The sequence below is a fragment of the Humulus lupulus genome, chromosome X (genome assembly GCF_963169125.1).
Source record: "Humulus lupulus chromosome X, drHumLupu1.1, whole genome shotgun sequence".
Classification (NCBI taxonomy): Eukaryota; Viridiplantae; Streptophyta; class Magnoliopsida; order Rosales; family Cannabaceae; genus Humulus; species Humulus lupulus.
Genome location: NC_084802.1, coordinates 104,265,607 through 104,287,905, shown reverse-complemented (window position 1 = coordinate 104,287,905; position 22,299 = coordinate 104,265,607).

The window sequence follows — 22,299 nt, the reverse complement described above, 5'->3', positions numbered from 1 at the left end:
TCGTTTGGGTGTTTTGACCTTGAGAATTTGGTTTTGGGCCTCAGGATCATTCCTACTACCCGGATTGGTTGGGTTTGATGTCTTGGAGGCTAGGTTTGGGTTCTGGGATTGGTTTTAGAATTTTAACAGATTGGATCACCATTTGTGGTTGTGACTAGGTTATCACTAGAGGCTTGGAATCAGGATCGTGCTTGTGGCTTGTTTATTGGTAACCTGTGCTTGGAGCAAAGGTAAGTAAACTGCACCCTGTGTATGTATGACATGCATGGTTATTATTGATCGATGTTGGATGATTAAATTTGATATGCATGGTTATTGTTGAGGCATGTCAACTGGTTAAATATGATGCATGTGATGCACGAGAAATATGTGATTAGGGCATGCTATGATTATTGAATATGAGAATGTTCAGAGCTTGAGCCTCTGTTTTTATGCATGGTCCTAATTATGCTAGTAATTGTTAAGTACGCATGATGAATGCCCTGTATTCGAATATTGGATATATGATATATGTTTGGTGGCATTGCTTACTTGTGTATGGTACTGACTAGTCAGGGATACTGACCTAAGAGTCAGAAACGGCATAAGTGTCCTGAACGCAGGGCTGAATGAAGATTAGATCTAATCGATATCAGCGTTGAATGACTCTATGTCATTAATGCTGGACCGACCCTAAGGTCAATGAAACTTATAAGCGCTTGACTAGTCTAAGCTAGTTACTCAGAGCCAAGGCCTAAGGCCTAGGTGACGGCTTGTCACATGGCTAGGGAACAAAGTTCCATGGTTATGACTCTATGGTCATGAGGAAGGTTATGTTGATGACTAGTCATCATGCACCTATCCTATTTAAGCTAGTGAAAAGAATGTAAATGCTTTACCTGCACGTTGTATTAGGGAGCATGAGATTCTGATAGAGCCTAGCTCTTGACTATATGATTATATGCTCCTTGAATATATATCTGGATGTGATTATGTGATTACCTACTCCATGAATTTATTTAATTGTTATATTTGCATGCTGGAGGCATGGTATGAATATTGGAAGAGCAGGGATTATGATTTATGTATGAATTCCATGGGCATGTTTTTAGTACTGCAAGTGGTTTGTGATTGTGGTGTGGTAAGATTTATCCCGTGGGGAAAAGTTCTTGATTTGCTCATCATGATTAATGGGTCAAGTTATTGACTGTACATTCAATCAACAGATTTATAGCCAAGGCAGATAATGAGGCCTGGTGGTGGTTATAATGAGGCTGGGAGTTACAGCCAGGGTATCAGTTCTTCATCTGCACCTATGAATGTAGATGCTTACAAATTTGCAATCAAAATTGCAAAGGCATGAGGAAGAGATTAGGTGTTTGAAGCAACAGCGGAATCTGTTGGGGAGCACCTCTTCCTTTGCTATGCCAGTAGTGGCATCAACTTTAGCTTAGCCTAGGGTTGAGAATAGATGAGAATTTCTCTGTGGAAGACTCCAGGAGTTTTACCCTCCAGTCTTCGAGGGAGGCATAGATCCATTCAAAGATGAGCAATGGATGGGCATGATCAGTTCCATTCTTGATAGTATGGGACTGGTAGGTCACGATAGGGTGGCTTGTGCAACATTTGTATTGCAGGATGATGCCCGGACGTGGTGGGAGGTAGTATCTCAGACACGAGACACAGCTATGATGGATTGGAAAGAATTTAGGCAGCTGTTTAATGAAAAGTATTATTGTGATGTAGCTAAGACCACTAAGATGAATGAGTTTTTGAATCTCGTTCAGGGTAAGGCAACAGTAACCGAGTATGTTAATAGATTTGAAGGGTTGGCCAAGTTTTCTTTAGATATGGTACCCACAGATATAGCTCGGAAGGAAAAGTTTGTTCAGGGATTGAATCCTGGGATAGCTTAGGGCATTAGAGTTGCCCCAGTGTATGAAATCTCTACCTATGCTGAGATGGTAGAGAAGGCTCTTGTTGTTGAGAGCATAAGAAATGAGAAGAAGAATGCTAGGGAGCACGGAGCTCAGATAGTGGTATCTCCACTTATTGGAGCAAGTAAGAATGAAAGCTGGAAAACTCGTCTAATATGCACGCAGTGCAAGAGGCATCATTTAGGAGAATGTCGAGCAAGGGCATGTTTCGCATATGGCATGGTTGGGAATTTCAAAAAGGATTGCCCAAGGCTAAGAGAGCATGAGGAAAAAGGGATAAACAACTTGATTCCAACTCGAGTGTTTATTCTGAGGTAGTCTGAGTCTGAGATTGAGACTAGTTCCTCAGGGGTGGCGGGTCAGTTTTCTAGTTTTGATTTTTGAGTTATGTTGATTGATTTTGGTGCCATTCTATTCCTTTGTTTGTTACGTATATAGAAGAATAGAGTCATTATGCAGATGGCATGGTTATGTTGTGATGGGAAGGCAATACCTTATTGGTGACTTAAGAGATGAGTTGGATTGCGATGAAAAAGGACTTATCAGTGATTTTGATAAAGCTGGCTATGACTGGCTTTGGCTTGATCCAGGATATGGATTAGCTAAGTAGTTATGGGGCAATGCTACATGGCAAGGAAGGGATAGTAACTTTGGGGCTTGAGAGTGGGAAGCCTTGTGATAGCTGGCATGGTGCATGGTGCATGGTTCTGTATGCTTATGACAACTGTAGTGAGAGCTAGATTTTTATTGCAGGGAGATGCATAAAACTCTTAGCTAGAGTGGTGGATACCACTTAGATTTGGCCAGTGAGATCAGGACAAACTGGACTAGTCTGTGAGTTTTTGGATGTGTTTCTAGGAGACTTGCCAAGGCTTATTTTATATGAAATGAGACTAGAATGGTGATTGGATCAGTGCCAGGGATGGAATCAGATGTAAGCACTGTTTTGAATGGCTCAGCGGAGTTGTAAGATTAAAGGTTTAGTTATTGAGTAAAATGGAATTCTCTAAGGTGGATCTTGGATCTGATTAAGCCAGTTAGAGATCAGAGAGGAAGTTATATAAAAGATTGTGTTTGTATCAGATAGGAGCACTGAGAGTGTTGAATATGTCTTGAGAATTTGTTTAGTGGCAAGTGTTTGTGAATCAGATAAACAGAGCACTCAAATGTTTATTTGAATGGGATTTGTGATCGTCTTGGACGATGGTATTGTGGTATTTTCTCTACGGAGATTTGCCAAGGTTAAGGAACGCCTTAGGGGTAGGAGTGTCCTTGGGTGGTAAGAATATTACATGGGCCTTGGAAAAGAGTTTTGAGTCTTCTTACAGATCAAATCAATTTGTAGGTCATTATGACATCTCAGTGACAGAGAAAAGTAATTTCCTAAGCAATATGTTGGTTAAAGGATCTGACTAGAACTAGAGTAGAGTTTCTGGTGGGCCAGGTGGCCAGTTTTATGATTGAGATTATCATTTCGGAAAGGATTAAAAGGAAAGATGACTAATTGAACCACAGATAAGAAAGATTGAATGGAAAGTCTTAGCTGGATTAGCTAAGAGTTGTGCATTGTCAGATATGAATTTATTGTGGTATAAGGGTCGGATTGGGAATCCGATGGACATTGAGATTAATTGGGAGATTCTGGATGAATCTCATGCTATTCTTTTATTCTCTTCATTCGGGCACCATGAAAATGTAGCAGGATATGAAAGCTTTATAGTGGTGGCCTGAGATAAAGACGGATGTAATGGGATGCATGGTAAAGTTCTTAGCCTGATAGCAGGTCAGATTAGAGTGTCAGAAATCGATGAGGCCATTCTAGCCTTTGAGTATTCCATAACGGAAATAAGAGAGCATCGCGATGGGTTTCGCGGTGGGATTTTCAGGTTAGTGGGTTAGCATGAGTTGCCATTGAGTCATTGTGGACCAGTAATCCAAGTGAGTTAATTTTTATCAGTAAGGATAGGTAAATAGTACAACTGATCAATATTCAAATCTCTTTGTGAGAATGATAGAACGCCTTCATGAAACTCAAGGTCCATCTTATCAGATGAAGACTCTATTGCAACTTCCAGGTTTTGGAAGGGTTAAGAAGGCGATGAGTATATAGATGGAATTCAGTACAGTTTATTACTCTCAGACTGGTGGTAAATCAGAGAGAGAGAGAGTTATCCAATTATTATTGGAAGAATAGCTTATAAGATAAATGAGTTAGTATATATCTGAATCCTGAGGTCGTTCACGAGACTATTGAGATTATTAAAGGGTGGAGCTTAGATGCTCACTTCTCAGAATAAATGGAAAAGTTTTGCTGAACTGAAAAGCAGGAACATAGAGTTCTAGGTAGAAGATTATATCTTCTTCAAAAGTATCACCATGGAAAGGGGTAAGGAGTTAAGAGCAAGTTAAGCCCTAAAGTAGCAGAACAATTTGAGTCCTGGATGGGACTTGTCTGGTTGACTTTGGTTCGACCTTATCTTTGAGACTGTCAGGTATATATAGTGTATTTTTTATTTCCATGCTGAGGACATGGGTTGAAAGAAACTCATAAGTTAAGTTATGAGAATCAAGGGATTGAGGCTAAACTATCCTGTAAAGAATAGACAGTCTAGATATGAGACAAAAAGAATTAGGTTCAGAGGAAAAAAGTGTACCTTGAGTTAAGGTATGTTACAGAAACAGTGAGGACGAAGGAATGACCTGGGAAACTGGGATCAGTTGTGCGGAATTGATATTCCGGCAGTTCAGATAAATTTCGAGGACGAAATTTCTGTAAGGAGGGGATAGTTGTAATGCCCCAAATTTCCTAATAATGTTTAGGACCTATATTAGGAGGCCGGGAGGGCCATAATTGCTTATTATGTTATCAAATGATAATATGCATGTTTAGGTGTATTAAATATGCATGTGAACTCATTTCTGTGTAATTGGGTGATTTTCATATTTTGGCCATTTCGGGCATATTTGGCATATATGTGATATGCGTGTGGTGCTTTATTATTATCTGGTTATGCTAGGGTTACTCAGCACAAGACGATCCTAGGAGATAAGTTAGTGGGAAAGTCACAACGAGATTTATTCTTGACTCGGTGTGAGTCAAGGGGTATTTAGCACATTACCGGGTTATTGGTTAAAGGGAATAAATATTTGGTGATAAATTGGGAGTTAGTAAGATCAGGGAGAAATTCAGGAGGTTTTGACTATTTTGCTTCCGGGAGTGTTTTCGGGACCCCGAGCGTTACGATTTGGTTGAGGCTACTTAAGCTTCAAGTAACCTTGTAAAAGAATAAAAGAACGTTCTGTACGTTCTCTCTCCCTTAAAGTTCTATTTTCGTCTACCGATCGCATTTTCGAAGGTAACTTGAGTTCTAGGACTCGGAATCAAGCGAGGATCGAGGCATAGCGATCCTAGGAAAGATTAGAAGCTTATTAGCTGGAGGATTTAATTGTACACAACTCAATTAGAGGTAAATCAAGTCTTAAGTTTTATGTTTTTAAAGTTTTTAAAGCTTGGATTGGACTTTTTGTTTTGGTGAGTTTTTGTTAGATTTAAAGCTTGGGTTTTATGGGTTTTGGATCATGTGGTTGTTTGGGAACTTTGATTTGTGGATTTGGAGGTGTTTAGGTATGTTTTTGGGAGGTTTTAAAAGGTTGAAATCAAGGTCATGGATGGTTCTGGGTTAGGGGTTGCAGCCCTGGTTCGAAGAAGCTGCTGGGGAGATTTTTGCATTGCTGGGCGCCGCAGCCCTTTCTCCTGGAGTGGCTGGGGGCCACGGCCCAAGGTGTTAGGGCCGCAGCCCTTGGGCAGGTTTGAGCCCGTGTGGGTGTTTTGGCCTCGAGAACTTGATTTTGGGCCTCTGGATCATTCCTACTTCCCGGATTGGTGGGGTTTGATGTCTTGGAGGCTAGGTTTGGGTTTCGGGATTGGTTTTAGAATTTGAACTCATTGGATCACCATTTGTGGTTGTGACTAGGTTATCACTAGAGGCTTGGAATCGGGACCGTGCTTATGGCTTGTTTATTGGTAACTTGTGCTTGGACCAAAGTTAAGAAAACTGCACCATGTGTATGTATGACATGCATGGTTATTATTGATGCATGTTGGATGATTAAATGTGACATGCATGGTTATTGTTGAGGCATGTCAAGTGGTTAAATATGATGCATGTGATGCACGAGAAATATGTGATTAGGGCATGCTATGATTATTGAATATGAAAATGTTCAGAGCTTGAGCCTCTGTTTTTATGCATGGTCCTAATTATGCTAGTAATTGTTAAGTAAGCATGATGAATGCCCTGTATTCGAATATTGGATATTTGATATATGTTTGGTAGTATTGCTTACTTGTGTATGGTACTGACTAGTCAGGGATACTGAACTAAGAGTCAGAAACGACATAAGCATCCTGAACGCAAGGCCGAATGAAGATTAGATCTAATCGATATCAGCGTTGAATGACTCTATGTCATTATTGTTGGACCGACCCTAAGGTCAATGAAACTTATAAGCGCTTGACTAGTCTAAGCTAGTTACTCAGAGCCAAGGCCTATGGCCTAGGTGACTGCTTGTCACATGGCTAGGGAACAGAGTTCCATGGTTATGACTCTATGGTCATGAGGAAGGTTATGTTGATGACTAGTCATCATGCACCTATCATATTTAAGCTAGTGAAAAGATCACTTATTTATAAGCCCGGTGACCCTATCGTCACATGGCTGTTGGGAACGGAACCCACCTTAGTGACTATTACAACTGTCACTCTTCTATTGGGGCTAAAAGCACTGAATGACTATTATGGTCATTGGTTGATGTGTTATACTCAACATTACGTGGATTTGTTTGCCTGCTAGAATAGGGCTATATCTGCTAGGCGTATGCCTTATGTTTTGATGACATGTTATTACTGTTCATGAGCATATTAAGTTTTCTTGCTGGGCATCGGCTCACGGGTGCTATGTGGTGCAGGTAAAGGCAAAAGAAAGCTAGAGAGCTTAGGTGATTATGTGTACATATGCAGCTGCTCAACCACCACGGCCGAGGTTTGAAGAGGAACTAGGGTTAAACCCTGTTTTGCCGCCTAGATCGGCCGGTTGTAAATATTTTCTTGTAATTGACCTTAAAATTATATTTTTGGGGTCCCAATGTATATAATAAACGTTCTAATGAAACATTACATCTTAACCAAAATTTTTAATCCCTAAACCGCTAATCATACTTAGTTACACGATTTTGGCCAAATGACTCGATTAGCGAGTTTAGCACTGTTTACAAGGCACACCGTAACAGTCCCTGGAGTTTAGGGAGTTACACCCTAGACAGCCAAGACTGTTACACTGTGTGTTTACGAAAGTGCAAGACTTGCTAATCAAGTCATTTAGTTAAAAACGTGTTACTGAAACTATAATTGAGCTAGGGTTAAACGAGTTTGGCCACAAAAGTTGGTTTTCATATATTTTAACATTTTAGTACATGGGATCCCAAAAGTAATAACGTTTGAAAGACAGTTTACAAAAATTCAGAACAAAAGTACAGCTACTAGCCACTCTAAGGGCAAAACAGACAGTTAGGCTTTTCCTGTCCTGTGTCACTCTTCGAACGTGGCGGACGATCAGCTGACTATGTACATTCAGCCCCCAAAGCTCTCCATCTCAGGTTTGGTCCACTTTTCTCTTGCCTTTACCTGCACCACACAGCACCCGTGAGCCAAGTCCCAGCAAGAAAACACAATAACATAGCATAATCATCAAATAGGCAACCAGATAACTCATACAGTATACTCATATACTCAACATTCCAGATATTCACATTAATCAAGTATTCGACACACTAAGTGCATCATTTCATATCAATAATCAAACCACATATGATAACCAGGGTTAACGCCCTTAGGTCGCACCCTCTGTTTATCCCACTGACGCCGACCCGCTTAAACCGACCTCAGTGAATATTAAGCTGTCCTCGGCTACCAGTGGCCGAGCCATGCCCTGTGCGCAAGTATTATTTACGGCACCCTTGGGCCGTTTATCACATGTCCCATGGCATAATACCATATATGACATTATACATATATAGTGAGCTCTTAGTCCTATCACAAACACATAACCGGGTGCAGTTTTCTTACCTTTGATTCCGCTAGCTTTATTAATTGAGAACAACCCTCAAGCATGATCCCTTCCTAGCCCTAGCATTCACCTAGTCAAAGCCACAAATTAGAATCATCACCAAACCTCAATTTCAAAACTCAACCTCGGGACCCATCCCGAGCCCTTGGGAAGCCCTAATTCCACCAAACGAGGTGGTGGAACCAAACCCCGAGCCCCCGGGCAAAAACCCTAAGAAATAACCCTAAAACCCTCTTCTGGAAATAGGGTAGCGCTACAACGCTACAAACAGAACCAACTTCCACAACTTCCACTAAAGCCATAAAGTATAATATAACCTATCCCTTAGTAAGCCAAATGACCACATTGCCCTCCCATTATTAACTAAACCTTTAAATCACTCTAAGGGCATTTTGGTCATTACCCCCAATTCCCGCTAATTTCTTGAGTGTCTTTTATATTTACCGCTTACTTCCCGATACCTAACTAATCATCAATTATATTTCTCAATATCAAATAATCTCCAATATACTTCTAAAATTCCCAGATATACCCCCAGACTCACCCTGAGCCTGGTATAAATCCCCGCTGTGACTTTCATGCTAAACCCCTTGCTAGGATCGCCTCGACTCACAAGCTACAAATATATCCACAAAATAATGTGGTCTCAACATTTATCACAAATATTTACATTTATGCCCTCAATGGGCCAGAATTACAAATATACCCCTATACCCTAATCAGGGCCTACATGCATACTAATACACATAGTCATGCATCACATTAATCAAAATAATCATATAAGCATGCATTTGCACCATAGATTCACATAACCTCCAATTGTGCCCCCCCGGCACACTAATCAAGGCCCTTAAGCCTTATTAGTAATTTTTGGGTCGTTACACCAACCATTGGATAAGAGTTAAAAGATGGATGGTTGACTTCGCACAACTAGCATAGGGTATTCATTGCTGCGGGCCTCGACCGGTCAGCTAAAATGGTTGGAGATACTAAAACTCCTATTATCCCTAGAAGTTGTTGTTGGTTGTTGGCTAGGGTCTTCTAACGGATAAATGTCTATTAAAATTATACTACTCATCAATTGAGAATAAATGTAATTAAAGTAATACTAAGATAGATTTACACTAAAATGTGCCTTTGATTGAATTATGAGTCTCACAAAAAATTTAAAATGTTGCCACAAATGAATGTAAGAATTTTACACAATCATCATCTAAAAAATTTAAGCTCAGCAAGATATAAGCTCGTAATTGTTGAAAATTAGTATACGCAGTGGAAATATATAGCCCAGAGAACAAAAAAAAATTAAAAATCATTTTAGATCTCCACATTATTAATAATAATATGATAACTAATTTATACACAACTAGGAAATCATTACTATACAATTAGACCTAGATCTCTTTTACATTGTGTGAATACTATCATTATGGAAATAAAATTACTCTAGAAAATTTTATTGGCTTCTTATATTCTCAACATATGAGCCAGGAAAATTTTGGATTATTCAATAGTGATAATAGAAGAGATTAATTATGACTTTTTTTTAAGAAAAAATAAGTTATCATTAAGTTGTTAAAATTGAACAAAGTCTTACTATTGAGGTAGAACTCCAAAGAGTAGCACATATCTCACAGACGAGATGACCAAATATAGATTAACTAACCTAAGTACAACAAAAAACTCATTACAATGATAAAGAACAAGGTAATAATAGATCTAGCCTCCCAAACAGAACATTGGTCAATGGTTGCCTTTTAAAAAAATAACTATCAACCGACAATATCTATGGCCGAATCAACGACACCACTAGAAGGTCCAGGACCTTGACCAATCTAGAAAAGAGAGAAGAGATCCAACTAAAACTGGCAAAAGCCAAGGTCTCAAGGACACCATTATTCAAAACAAAATAAAGCATAGAACCAAACAAAGAAAAGCCCAAAACAGATCTAAAACCAAAGAATAAAAAATAAACAAAAGGCAAAACAACCACTACCCAAGCATCGAGGCTTCACCATGCTCATTCATTGCAGCCTCGACCAATTCTGATATCCACCTACAATGGCCCCCGTAAGGCCAACACAAACCTACAGCAACCAAACAAGCGTCGAAACACCATTGTTTCACCTCGAAGCCGAAAGGACAACCATACTCCATCAATGGTGCCGACAGGTATGCTGAAATCATTTTACCTTTAGTTTTTTAAATCTTTTTACCTATATTTTTTGCAATCTTTTCACCTTTATTTTTTTAATCTATAATCAAATATAATAAATAAAATTTTCCATCAAAAGAACAACATTTTAAAGTAATAAAGCACATAAAGCTTTACACTATATCAAAAAGAACAGCATGGAAGTTTGCGTTTACTATAAAAAAATAATATATTATTATTGTTTTAAAAAAAATTGGAATATTAATTTTATATAACTTTGTTTTATGCTCTCAAAAATTTAGTTTTGATTTTTTTTAATCTATTTTAATTGTTATGTTGTTATAGAACAACTTTTGTTTTTATTTTATTTATTCAATGTTATTATCCAGTATTACTATTTTTTTAATAAACTTTTTGTTAAAACTTAATGAATCTTATGAATAGGTGTTCTATTTTGGAGAAGTAACAAAGACAATATTTTTAAGAGAACATATTTTTATAATCAGTGGATTTACTATAATACTATTTGGATACTAAATGTTTTTCAAAGGTAAAGGAAATATCCATTAATAGGTCAATCAGACATAGTCCATTACAAGAAAATAGCGCTCATAGAGCAAAATAAACAAACATAGGTGTACCAAGCCATTTAAAATAATCAATAGAAAGAAAACCCTAACAAAATCTTCAACTAAAGGTTTAATTATCCACGATCAATCAAGCTTCTAACGAGTGCGAAATACACTAGGTTTCCTTTCTAAATGGGCATATGATGGATCATACCCACCAAGGGTCATTAGCCAATAATCTTCCAATAGAATGCAGAAGATAACAACTCCATTATTCAAACTAGGAATAAGGAAAATAAAACAATGACCAACCATGTTCATAAGCCCCGACGCTAGATATCAGAATGCCACGTAACACAAGGCCAATAAAGAATGAAGAATCATCCAGATTTGGCAACCAAGGAGAGAAAAATTGAGACCCCTAAAGAAACTATTTGTACAGATCGAAGAACCACCAACCACCCAATAAGTATCAAAACCATCCTCCCCCAGAATTATAACTACTAACCCCACTAATCTAGCAAGGCAGTGGTTGAAACCCAACATTATTTTGAAATTTAAACAAAACAAATTCAACAAAACTAGGCAAAAATACAACAAAAGTAAAACAAAAATCAACCACCAAACAAGTGTAGTTTTAGATATACTACCTCTCGTCCACCTCCATGGAATTATCCCAAACCAGAGGCCCCAAACCCATAATCTGACCTTAATTTAACAGAGCCTTCTGGTGACGGCAGCACCCACCTCGACGACGACACTACCCACACAATACCAGAACTCTAGCATCGTCAACGTATAAAAAGAAAAATTGCCCCCAACGAAACACAAAAAGTAGAAGATCCAAAGCAGACACCTTCCATGCTCAATTTCACCAACTCAATCTATAGAGACATCCTCTCGACCAGATATGATCAGCGTACAAACTACACCGGCATCTCAAGCCGAGATGAGAAGATGAAGAAAACAAGAAACTCAAAAAGTCTTAGCAGAGAAAAAACAGAAACCCTAATTCCTCAGAAGGGATTTCTTAATCGTAATGTAGCTTTACACATTTATATTTCTTATTATTATGTTATTTGGATACTAATTACTCACTTAAATAATATTTAAAGGTGTTAGTTGACTATCTCATTAAATTCAAAAGAAAACTAACAAAAAAGAACATATTTTTATAATTAAATGATTTACTATAATACTATTTGGATACTAATTTCTCACTTATATAATATTTAAAGGTGTTAGTTGTCTATATCATTAACTTCAACAGAAAACTAACAAAAATTGTTAAACCACAAAAATCCATAATATATATTCAATATAGGAGTTGCTTTGTTACCATTTTTTATTTTCTCTTCAAATTATTATTTCAAGAAGTTTACATAAATAAGGGAAAAATAAACATAATTTCTATATTTATGAAAAAAAATTAATTATACAAAATATGTTTAGTTTTAAAAAAAATAGTTTAAAAATGGTAATTTCATAGAATATAAAAAATAGATTACCGTAAACCTAATTATACAAAACTCTCTTTCACTCTCTTCTCCCTCCCTCACGATATCTGTAGCGTCCAAATTTTGCTAATAAGGCTTAGGGACTTGATTAGTGTGCCTGGAGGGCAATAATTGATCTAATTACGTTAATATGTGAATTTAATGATTATGTGATTAGAAGTGCATGTTTAGGTGAATTAAATATGCATGTGGGCCCCATTTGGCTTTTAGGGGCATATTTGTAATTTGAACCCGTTGAGGGTATGATTTTGAGCTTCGTGCGGTGTTTCCGGCATGAGGAGATCCTATCCCGCGGTATTTGCAGAAAGTCATGAGTGTGGTAATTGATATTTAGTTGAGGTTGGTAACCATTAGTGACCTTAGTGTTAGTGGTGTTAGTGAAATAAGAAGGGAAAAGTGGTATTTCTATTAGAATGGTTAAACGAACTACCTACCCTTGAGGTTTGGTGTATGGCTTAGTTTGAGGAGGGGTAGAATGGTCTTTTGGTGTTAAAATTAGAAACCCATAGTTGAAGAAAAAACTCTCACGTGTTAGGCTCCTCTACAATTTCCTTGGGTCATTTAGTTCAACTTTGAAGAAGAGAGAAGAAGAGCACAGGTCATGAGAGCTGGATTTTGAAGGAATTTAAGAGTGAAATAAATTTGTGGAAGGGATTTACAGCCATCAGCACCTAGGAATTTCGAATTCGGGAAGAAGGTAAGAATTTCATTTTCTAGTTTTAGGTTTTCACTTGCTTTTGTGAGTTCTGAGTTTAATATTGGAAAACTAGATTTTTGGGATGAAGTTTGAGGAGCACTAGCTTGGGAATTTGAGGATTGAAGCTTGGAGGGGTATTGGAGGTAGCCTAGGGTTGAATTCCTCTCTAAAGGTAAGGATTCCTTTAATGTTTTGAGAAGTTTCTGGTTTCGTTTAAGCTTTGAGCAATTTTAGGTCATTGAGTGATTCGGAGTTTGGATGTTAGGTTGGGTTTGGTTTTGATGCATATGTGGTGTTTATGTTGCTTATTTAGAGTCTTGGGGCCAATTGGGTACACTTGGGGAATGATTTGGGTAAGCTTGGGCTCAGAGAAATGGTGGAATAACCAGTGGTTGTTTCTGGGTTCTGTAGGGAGCGCTACAGCGCTGCTCTTTGGGCGCTATAGCACTAGGGGTCCTTCTGCTTTTGTAAGTAGCACTACGGTATTTCTCCTTAGGCGCTACAGAGCTAGGCAGAATTCAGGTAGGCAATTTTTTTCTAGTGTTTGAGAATTTTGTCCAAGGGCTTGGGGGTCGATTACACCACCCCGTTTGGTGGATTTAGAGTTCCCAAGAGCATGGGATTGGTTATAGGATTTGATTATGGATTCCAATTATAACGAGGGAACTATTTATGGTTTGTGATTAGGTGACCACTTGGGTTTTGGGACAGGATCGTACTCGAGGGGCCGTCTTTTAAAATCAAGTGCTTATGAAAAAGGTAAGAAAATTGTTGTACCTGTAGAGCAGGGTGTGGCCCTTTTATTTGTATTGCAGGGCATGGCCCTATGTGATTGAGTTGCAGGGCGTAGCCTTATTGTTTATATTTAGTATATGTTGATTTTATGCTGTGTAATGCATATTTGTGAATGAACGGCGAAGGCTGGGAACGACGAGGGCTGAGAACATCGAAGGCCGAGAACGGTAGAAAATCGAGTACGGCAAGGGGCCAAGAATGACGTTGAGCAATTGGAGTGTGATTCGTTAGGGTGAGACCCTCCTAGGATGTTGGGGTCAGCCTCTCAGTGAAGACCACGAACCCAGGGTTTGGTATAATGCTTGGGATGGCATGGCCGCTATGTGTTTAGCCTATTGATTGTTTTCCTAAGGGCAAAGGAAAGGTCGACCAACCATGAGTACGAAGAGCGTGGAGCGACGAGTACATGTTCGGCCTACCTAGCTGCCATGGCCAGGATGATTTTGGGGAAAGTTTTGTAATGGTTGTTTTGTCGCCTAGGTCGACATTGTTTGTATATTATGATTTCAATGAATGTCCATATTTTATACCTAACGTCCTTAAACAACTTTTATTTCAGTTTAGTTACACTTTTATCCTAAAACCTTAGTGAGCTAATAGCACGTTTTTAACTCACTAAGTAACGACTCTAAGGAAGTAAGGCATTACAACTTGGTATCAGAGTGAGCCAAGGTTTATGGTTCCTGGAGATCGACCGAACATGTACACTCACTGCCAGTGACAAGCTAGACTAAGGGCTGGTTGGTAATTATTGAATTATTTGTTTAAATGTGTGCTAAAGTGCCCTGTTTTCCTAAGTATTTTAATAGAGCATGATGTTAGGGAATGGCTTCTTTATTGTTGTATGTTATATGTGTTTGTGGATTGTTGATTGAGGTTGGTTGATGTGAATTGGGAGGTGGTTTTGGATGCTGTTATCATGCCTAATGAGAGGCGTCATTGATTGCAGGCATATTGTTGTGATGCCTCGGCAATCAATCAAACTCCGCGGCAATAGGGCCGAGGAGGATAACCAGGGTCAGGACCCTCCACCTACCCCACTGAATTGGCAACAGTTATTTGCCGAGATGAAAGCTATGATTCACTGAACAAAGGAAAAGCTTTGACAATTGAGGCAACAGACCCCTCCTCGGGGCATTGGGTTGGAGGTTCCACAGGATGTGGCACCAGTGCCAGTCCAACTTGTTGTGGAGAATTGGTGGGAACCTTTGTATCAGACGTTTAGGAAGAAGAATCCTCCCACCTTCGAGGGTGGGCAAAACCCACTGTGACCAGAGTAGTGGATGAACATGATTTCTTCCATCCTGGATTTCATGAGGGTGGAAGGGAATAAGAGGGTAGCTTGCGCCAGCTACATGTTTAAAGAAGACGCCCACATCTGGTGGGATGTGGTGTCTCAGAGAAGGAATATCACGGTTATGACCTGAGAAGAGTTCAGAAATATATTCAATGAGAAGTATTACAGTGTCACAGTCCGAGTTGCTAAGGTTGATGAGTTTACCAACCTGATTGAGAACTGTATGACAGTAACTAAGTATGCCTTGAAGTTTGATCGGTTGTCAAAGTTTATGCCAGATCTGGTGGCGACTGATACGACACGAAGAGATCGTTTTGTGTGAGAACTGAATGTCATAATCGCCCATGATGTCAAGATAACCTTGGATCCGGGGAAGACCACTTATGCACAGGCAGTGGACAAGGACTTTACAGCTGAGTGGGGCGAGGATCAGATATGGAGAGAGGGCATTGTAAGGCGCGATGCTCGGAGGATGGTGCCTCCTTTCGCTGGGTCTAATCGGCCCCAGCGAGCAGAAGAGAAAGGCCCTAGATTCTTTTGTTCCTCCTGGTCCAGATAGGAAGACACGAGGTGCTTTTAGCGGCCGTCAGGGCGGGGGAAACAACTAGAGGAGTTTCCCAGTGTGTCCTCAGTTTAGACGACGACATCAGGGAAAGTGTAGGATCAGGGCCTACTTTATTTGTGGGAGTATCAGACATTTGAGGAAGGATTGCCCATAAGCCAGGAAGGAAGAGCCAAAACAGAGTGACAGTGCCACTCCCGCCAGAGTATTTACCTTGACTCAGACTAAGGCCGAGGCTAGCCCCTCGGTTGTGACAGGTCAAATTTCTAGTACTGGTTCTTCATTTACTGCATTGATTGATTCGGGGGCTACTCATTCATTTGTTTCTGCTAGATTGCTAGTGATTTGTATGCTAAGAGATTTCAGACTTTGTTCCTGACTGGGGAATTGGTAGTCTCTAGGAGATGGGTTAGAGCATTGCCAGTAGAGAGTTGTCTGTTGATCTAATTGAGATAGATATGATCATGGGGATGGATTGGTTATCAAAGTACGAGGCGACAATTGACTGCATGTCCAGGATGGTGATCATTTAATCGAAAGGGGAGGTAACATTTGTATTCGTGGGGACGGTGAGTGGACCGCGAGTATCTATGATTTTGGCATTGAAGGCTAGAGACCTATTGCAGGAGGGTTGCATAAGATTCCTAGCAAACATTGTGGTTACCTCTAGAGTTGTGTCGGTTGGACTGAGTGAGACCAGACTGGTATGTAAGTTTCCAGATTTGTTCTCCGCAAATTTTTCAGGATTGCCGTCACACTAGGAGATCGAGTTCATTATAGAGTTGGCACCGGGGGCGGAGCCAATATCTAGGACACCTTATAGAATGGCTCTGGTAGAGTTGAAGGAACTGAAGATTCAATTGTAAGAATTACTAGATTTAGGATTCATCAGATCGAGTTTTTCGCCATGGGGTGCTCTTGTGTTGTTTGTCAAGAAGAAGGATGGGTCCTTAAGGATGTGCATCGACTATAGAGAGCAGAACAAGTTGACCATTAAGAACAAGTACTGACTACCTAGGATCGATGACTTGTTTGACCAGCTACAGGGGAAGACAGCGTTCTCTAAGATTGACCTTTGGTCAGGCTACCACCAGTTATGGATTAAAGACAAGGACATACCAAAGACTGCTTTTTGCATGAGGTATGGACACTATGAATTCCTAGTTATGTCCTTTGGATTAATCAATGCCCCAGCAGCCTTTATGGATTTGATGAATAGGGTCTTTAAGGACTATTTGGATAAGTTTGTGATCGTGTTCATTGATTACATACTGGTGTACTCTCGGTCAGAGACAGAGCACGAGCATCATCTACACCTGGTATTATAGTGGTTGAGGGAGCATAGGTTATATACTAAGTTTAGCAAGTGTAAGTTTTGGCTACCGCAAGTTACATTTTTTGGTCATATTGTCAGTAAGGAGGGGATTCTGGTTGACCCAAGTAGGATTAGGAGATTTTTGGGATTAGCAGGGTACAATCGGCGGTTCGTCGAGGGATTCTCTAGAATAGCCACACCATTGACCGAATTGACATGCAAGTAGACTAAGTATGTATGGACAGACAGGTGTGAGAACAGTTTCAAGGAATTGAAGCGGCGACTGATCTCCGCTCTAGTATTGAGTCTGTCATCATATAATGAGAAGTTTATAGTTTATTGTGATGCTTCCAGAGAGGGTTTGGGGTGTGTACTGATGCAAGGTAGAAAGGTGATAGCCTATGCTTTGAGACAGCTGAAGGAGTATGAGTAGAGATATCTCACACATGATCTGGAATTGGCGACGGTGGTATTTGCACTTAAGGTTTGGCGACATTATTTATATTGCGATAAGTACGAAGTATACAACGACCATAATAATTTGAAGTACTTCTTTACTCAGAGAGATCTAAATATGCGGCAGAGACGTTGGATGGAATTGGTAAATGCTTACGATTGTGATATTCTATACCATCCTAGGAAGGCCAATATGGTAGCCAATGCGCTGAGTCGGAAGGGCCCAGGATAGTTGTTCAGTTCGAGGCATATATCAAATAAGTTAGCTGAAGAGATGGCTAGAGCGGGTATATAGTTGGTGGTTGGTCAGTTAGCCAACATTACTCTTCAGTCTAAGCTCCTTGAGAGGATCAAGGAGGCACAGGGGGAGGATCCCCAGTTGAGAGAGCACAAAGAGGACGTCTTAGCCAGAGTGGCTAAAGACTTCTCTATTTCGAAGATGTGACTATTGAAGTACAAGGGTTGGATTTATGTTACGATGGATTCCGGTATTCAGTGAGAGATCTTGGATGAGTCTTACACCACTCCCTATTCTTTACATCGAGGTACGACGAATATGTACCAAGATTTGAGAACTTTGTATTGGTGGTCGGGAATGAAGATGGATGTGGTGGATTATGTGGCCAAGTGTTTGACTTGTCAACAAGTAAAGGCTGAACAACAGAGGCCAGCAGGGTTGTTGCAGCCACTAAGGATTCCAGAGTGGAAGTGAGAGGATATCACCATGGACTTCGTGGTTGGGTTACCGAAGACCGTGGGACAACATTATTCTGTGTGGGTAATTGTGGACAGGTATACCAAGTCTGCCAAATTTTTACTAGTGAGGACGACTTATACTGTGGAGTAGTATGCTGAATTGTATGTGAAGGAAATTGTACGACTTCATGGGGCTTCGAGGTCGATAGTATCCAACAGGGACCCCACCTTCACCTCCAAGTTTTGGGAGAGCCCACAAAAGGCTATGGGCAGCAGTTGCGGTTTAGCACAACTTATCATTCTCAGACAGACGGACAGTCTGAGAGGACGATTCAAATACTGGAGGATATGCTATGAGCCTGTGTGCTAGATTTTGGGGGATCTTTGAGTAGGTATCTTCCTTTGATTGAATTCTTGTACTACACCAGTTATCAGGAGACTATCGAAGTGGGTCCGTATGAGATGTTATATGGGAGGAAGTGTAGGTCACATATCCATTGGGATGATATGAGTGAGAGAAGGAATCTTGGTCCTGAGATTGATTAGAGGACTAATGAGGTGATTGAAAATATTAGAGCTCGAATGTTCGCCTCCCAGAGTTGGCAAAAGAGTTACTCAGACTTGAGATACAGAAGTCTAGGATTTCAAGTCGGTGACCATGTATTTCTCAGAGTTTCTCCCTTAAGAGGAGTGAAATGGTTCGATGTACGGGGCAAGTTGAGCCCTAGATTTGTTGGCCCTTTGAGATTCTGGAACGGGTAGGAGAGGTAGCTTACAGATTAGCGATGCCTCCAGCTCTATTAAGGGTTCACAATGTGTTTCACGTATCCATGCTGTAGAAGTATGTATCAGATTTTACGCATGTACAGAGTTATGAGAATTTGGAGTTGGATCAGGGTTTATCATATGTGGAGAAGCCGATTCAAATTATCGACTGGAAGGATAAAGTCTTGGAGAGCAAGACCATCGCCTTAGTGAAAGTGTTGTGGAGGAATAGCAAAGTAGAAGAGGCGACTTGGGGATAGTTGTAGCATCCTAAATTTGTTATTAAGGCTTAGGGCCTTGATTAGTGTGCCTAGAGGGAAATAATTGATCTAATTACGTTAATATGTGAATTTAATGATTATGTGAATATAAATGCATGTTTAGGTGAATTAAATATTCATGTGGGCGGCCCCATTTGTCTATTAGGGGAATATTTGTAATTTGAACCCATTGAGGGTATGAATTTGAGCTTCATGTGGTGTTTCTGGCATGAGGAGATCCTGTCCCACGGTATTAGTGGAAAGTCACGAGTGTGGTAATTGATATATAGTTGAGGTTGGTAACCATTAGCAACCTTAGTGTTAGTAGTGTTTGTGAAATAAGAAGGGAAAAGTGGTATTTCTGTTAGAATGGTTAAATGACCTAGCTACCCTTGAGGTGTAGTGTATGGCTTAGTTTGAGGAGGGGTAGAATGGACTTTTGGTGTTAAAATTATAAACCCATAGCTGAAGAAAAAACTCTCACGTGTTAGGCTCCTCTACAATTTCCTTGGGTCACTTGGTTCAACTTTGAAGAAAAGAGAAGAAGAGCACAGGTCATGAGAGCTGGGTTTTGAAGGAATTTAAGAGTGAAATCAATTTGAGGAAGGGATTTGCAGCCATCGACACCTAGGAATTTCAAATTTGGGAAGAAGGTAAGAATTTCATTTTCTGGTTTTAGGTTTTCACTTGCTCTTGTGTGTTCTGAGTTTAATATTGGAAAACTGGATTTTTGGGATGAAGTTTGAGGAACACTATCTTATGAATTTGAGGATTGAAGCTTGGAGTGGCATTGGAGGCAGCCTAGGATTGAATTTCTTTCTAAAGGTAGGGATTCCTTTAATTTTTTGATAAGTTTCTGGTTTTGTTTAAGCTTTGAGAAATTTTAGGTCATTGAGTGATTTGGAGTTTGGATGTGAGGTTGGGTTTTAGTTTTGGGTCCAATTGGGACTTGGGTACACTTAGGGAATGATTTGGGTAAGCTTGGCCTCAGATAAATGGTGGAAAAACCAGTGGTCGTTTATGGGTTCTGTAGGGAGCACTACAACGCTGCTCATTCGGCGCTGTAGCACTAGGGTTCTTCTGGTTCTATAAGTAGCACTACAGCGATGCTCCTTGGGCACTATAGTGCTAGGCGTAATTCAGGAAGGCAATTTTTTTCTTGTTTTTGAGAATTTGGTTTAGGGGCTCGGGGGTCAATTCCACCACCCCATTTGGTGGAATTGGAGTTCCCGAGAGCATGGGATTGGTTTATGGATTCAAATTATAATGATGGTGCTATTTATGGTTTTTGACTAGGTGACCGCTTGGGTTTTGGGACAGGATCGTACTCAGGGGGCCGTCTCTTGAAATCAAGTGATTGTGAAAAAGGTAAGAAAACTGTTGCACCCATAGAGCAAGGCGTGGCCCTATTATTTGTATTGCAGGGCATGGCCCTATGTGATTGAGTTGCAGGGCATAGCCTGTAGGGTCCCAGACTATTTACTTAGCTGGCTAGATAGTTGTAGTAGCAGTAGTTATTATTAGTTAGTAGTATGTTAGTTACCGTGGATTTTGGTTTAAGTCGGGACTTAGTTGGAAACTCATAGCAACAGTTATGGATTTTATAAGTTTAACATATAGTTTAATAATATTAATTATAACATAAGGTTTGATTAATATTGCTAGATCTAGAAATATATTTATTATAACCTACGGTTTAGATAGAGCTAATAAGAGTGTGACACTTGTCATAATTATGATTATCAAAGAATTAAGTATTTTTTATGGATAGTTTTAATAAAAGAAAGATCTAGAAATTCTAGAACCTTCCAGCAGTTGTTAGGATCATATTATGCTCAGTCAAAGATGTTTACCCAATTCAAATTATGCTAAAAAAGTTCAAATACGTGTTTAATATATCAACGTATGTCGATATATCGCAGGTTAGGGGCTGATATATCACCTACAGAAGATACAGAAAACACGTCGACTTTGCACGAATGATCGAACAAGCCTCGGGATTATAGGGGGAGGCGATATATCGCCTATGGGAGGCGATATATTGGCTCCATGAATGTATTTTTGAAAGTTTGATTTTTGAATTTTAAAAATACCCTTAACCACTTAGACCTGCCTTTGAATGATTTTGACCGAGTTTCGGGCGTCAGTTGAACGAAAATTCAAATCTTTTTCATTTTATAATCATTTATTTATTCAAATTAAAAGGGGTTAGTTTCACTCCTTGAACTCTATAAATAGGAACTAGTGTTCAGCCATTTTCTTCATTCTTCAAGCATTTGATCAGAACCTCCAAGGTGCTAGTGTTACTATAGAGAGATACACTTGGGTTTTGGATTCAAGCTTTATCATTCTAAGCTTTTATAAACACTTGGGAAGTGAGAAATAGTGTGATTTCGATATTGAGGTTTAGACCAATTCAAAAGGTCATTCAAGGTATTTCTATTCCTAAGTTCAGATCTATATGGTTCTTTAGTTTTCTTTAGTTTCTTTTACTCAGATCCTAACTCTTGTTTATGATTCTTGATTAGTTATTTAAGTTCTTGAAACTTAAGGTTCTTCTTGGTAAGTTTCTTCTTGATGGTTGAGTTCTCATTTCATCTTTATTCTTTAGAGATTCTCACCATTTTCTTGTTGGTTTATAGGAGTTTCTAATCCCGTTCATGTTCCCAAATATCTCAGATTTTGGTAAGGAAAATAGGATAGATTTTATATTCTTATATGTTATAATATGTTATGATATGATATGATATGTTTATGTTATATGTAGAGTATGTTTTATAGTCCTTGGGCATATGACTTGTTTAGCTAGCATGCCCCAACAATTTATGGGCATATGACTTGCTTAGATAGCAAGCCCCACAAATTTATGGGCATATGACTTTCTTAGATAACGAGGCCTAAGAAGTATGATGGCCATTGTAGTCCTATATGATATATGTTTATTTTATAGTCATATGTTTTCTAGTATATGTTTATAACATAGTTTTGTGCTTATATGTGTTAGTAGATTTTCCTTGCTGGGCATGAGGCTCACTCCTTTATTTTAGTGTGATGCAGAAAAATGAATTATGGAAGGCGGAAGGATTCTTGGAAGCTTGGCTTATGTGTTAAGGATTAATGGACTGACTGGACTGCGTGTTGATCGAGGATGACGTTATTTAGTCTTTTGAATTA